This window comes from Anas acuta, chromosome 2, assembly GCF_963932015.1.
Source record: "Anas acuta chromosome 2, bAnaAcu1.1, whole genome shotgun sequence".
NCBI lineage: Eukaryota > Metazoa > Chordata > Aves > Anseriformes > Anatidae > Anas > Anas acuta.
In genome coordinates, this window is record NC_088980.1 from 135,935,298 (window position 1) to 135,938,636 (window position 3,339).

General features: G+C 39.5%; 1 long non-coding RNA gene across 1 annotated transcript; it reads left to right on the forward strand.

The window, feature by feature from the left end:
- The first annotated feature begins 1,894 nt into the window (after positions 1-1,894).
- LOC137851341 (uncharacterized) lies at positions 1,895-3,032 on the forward strand. Its single transcript, XR_011093127.1, has 3 exons — positions 1,895-2,228; positions 2,318-2,458; positions 2,677-3,032. It is a non-coding gene; the product is annotated as an uncharacterized lncRNA (long non-coding RNA).
- The last annotated feature ends 307 nt before the right edge of the window (positions 3,033-3,339 follow it).

Genomic DNA, 3,339 nt, shown 5'->3' on the forward strand with positions numbered 1-3,339 from the left:
GAAAGAGTGAAAGATTAATGGAATTATTGAATAGCAAAAAAGGGTTTATCAACAGCCATCAGCATTGCCCATTTTTAAGCAGACTGGGTTTTGAAAAGAAAGAAAAAAAAAGAAAAAAAAAAAAAAAAAAGAAGAAGAAGAAAGCAGTTTTCTGGTGGCACAATTTTCTCTTCAGAGCAGAAGAGACCGGTTCCATATGCTTGGAACTTTCTTAATGGAAACAGTTAATTTACCACATGAGGAATATCGCATGCATACCACTTCCACCTAAAATGAATCACTCCTTCCAGTTGAGAAAACTGAGGTCTTTTATCTTCCTCGGGGTGGAGTCCATCTCCTGCCCAAGATCCCTACAGAGCAAAGCTGCTAATCGTTTTAAGATTTAAAGACATTGCTTCTTTTGTGTTCATATATCACATTTCAATGTCTTCTAAACAAGAGAGAGTTTAATGTTTTCTGTAACCTTGAACTGGCTGATACACGGCTTTTATTGCTTCATCCTTGAGCTCCTCTGTAGTTCCATGATCTAATTTGTTACACTGGTGGTATTAAGCTGCTCTTACCGGATTAATAATGCCCATTTTAAATTCCTTAAAGCTAATTTCCAAACGAATGTGCTAATTTGAATACTAGGCAATACAGTGAAAAACTGTATTTTGAAACAGGAGGAAAAAAAAGCCAAACTAGATGTTTTAATATATTGTGTCTCTCGGTAAGATGAATAGATAGAAAGTTCCTGCTTTATACAGTTCAGCCTAGGCAGAATATCTGTAGGACCTGATCCAAAACCTATTAGCATCAATGACATCTTTCTTTCAGACATACTCCTTTGGGGTCAGTTCTCAAAGGATTGTCCTGCCTAATTTGCTCATGGGAGTGTGAGCATAAACGCAGACTTTTGCTTGACTGGTGTTTCCACCCTCAGCCCGATTCATCTTCCAAGAGGATGGAGGAAAGGTCAAAATCAGAGGCAGATCACATTAGACACGACCATTTCTTTGACATAACCTCTGAATAATGTGTCATATGTTCATTTGATTAGAAATGATGCGGTCCAAGAAGATAAAATAGGCAACGTAAAAGCAGCCTCCTTATCACTGAATAGATTCTAAGAATTTGAAATTTTAGACAGTGGAAAAAAGTGCTCTTCTGAGTCACGGGGACACTTACACAATGCTGTGTTGGCTTTTTATATGGTAATTTTAACTAAAAAAGTGTGTTGGGAGATTAAAATCACATAAAGGAATTAGAAAGAGTACCCACAGAAATGCATGCTACTAGTTGCACAACAAGCAACAGGAACAACACATTTTACACACAAATGCTTGGTTTTGTGCTCTATTTTTGGCATTTATCTTGAAGTTTCAGAATAATCTTTCAAAAACAAGTACCTCATTTTGTGACGTGCATAGGATACTCAACAGCTCCTAATTAAATGTCCCAAATGCAGGATGTAAAGCTGCACTCTAACATATATTGAATTAGGCTCTGCAAGACCAGTTTTTGGCACCTGTTCTTAAAATGAGGAAAACGAAAAACAAACAAACAACAACAATAAAAAAACCAACACTCTGTACCAAGATTACGCATTATTTTCCAGGAATCCAGCAACTTCTTGGAGAGATTAAATTTACTGCAGCTTTGAAATAAGAGGGTTGCTGCGAATCCTGGGTGGTTGAGCATCTCTGCAGGGCTGGTAACAGCTAGCACAGGAGGGCTCTGGGGATTTTATCATAGCCAACCCATCCTCCTGTTCTGTTCCTACTTTTACATGCAAAAGAAAATGTTTGTGCTTAACACAATATTTATAGCTATAAGTAATAGCCAGTTCCTTTCTGGTTTTACTGTACCAGCATGTACAAGAAATACATAAAACTACATATATTATTGCTACTACTTTGCAAGATGTTGTATATATTGTAAAGCTGGCTCCCTAATAGAAGGCAGCTAAAGACCTCTGCACTTAAATCTGCCAAAGCTGATACAGCAATCACAAACATGTGTTGTTACACTTCTTGTGGCTCATCTCCACATGGTGCAGCTGTTGTGTTGGCTAAAGAAAATGCAGACCCAAGGGAAACAAATTTAATTCAGCTGGGGTGACTTCCACTAAAAACAAAAGTGTTTTAAGGAGAACAGGTGCCTTACAGTAAGGGGGATTGTTTGTGGGGGTTTTCCCCAAACTTGCTGTGCTTCTAGGAAGTCTGCTCTAAAGCGGTGAGCCTGTGGTAATGATCTTTTGCAGAATAATTTTTAAATAACATCCTGCAGAAAGGTGATGGGTTCCAGAAATGCTGTTTTTGTTTGTTTGTCCTAGCTGCAGGACAGGAAGACCAGCGCAAGACCTTATCACATGAGCTAGAAGCTGGAGGCAGCCTGGGCAGTGTTGTTTGGATTCCTCAGCCTTATGAAAGGTTTCGTCAACCAAGGGCTCTGCTGGGGCAGCCCCACAGCCGGTGTAAGTCAGCAGCGGACACCCCCGGAGCTGTGCTCATTTATACCAGCTGGCAATCTGTCTGTGTGATGTTTTCAGCTTCACTTTCACCTAACGCCAATTAAATATAGCATCCTTCTGAATCAGTCGTTATTTATGCAATAAATAAAAAAATAAACTAAGCTAAAGTAACACTTAGTCTAATAAAACATTATTAAGTGGGGGACTTGTTTCTTTTCCAGAAGGATGTCGTACATTGCACACCGTGATACCTCCTTTAGTTTCATTGCACCTGCCTGCCTCAGACATTGCAGCAGCCACCAAACCTTCCTCTTCCTGTTGTCAACCCTCTTTCCAAAAAGAAAAAAATGTTACTCCAGGCAATACTCTCTTGTGTCCGTGTCTACATACTTCAGTTTCCAGTTTGGGGCCTGTTTTTTCTTTCTCCCTCCCACAAGGTCAAAATTCCTTCTCTTTGGTGAAGCAGAAGCCCAAATGAAAGATTTGTCCACACAGACCCCAGTCCTGCATTCCTACAGCATTGGTTCTTCTACAAGATGAACCTCTTCCTTCTCAAGTCTCACCCAAATAGAAGATATTATGGTAAACTTGTGTTTGTTTTTTTTTTTCTTTTTACAACATTCAGCTAGTTAGCTGTTGTGTCAGTCTTTATTGCTCATATGGTGAATCCTCAGAGTGTCTTATGCAGAACTTGGTCAGATTTTTTAGGTTTCTTCTCAAGTTTCTGAATTGGAGACCCAGCACCCCCACCACATTCCTCCTTTTGAATAAAATCCAGGTCTCACCAAGCTCAATGGCAAAATCCAGGAGATTTTGTCCTCTGTGTGTGTCTGCACTTAAAGACCTGCAACACATCTTGCATTTTCATAGACTTATCCTTACCC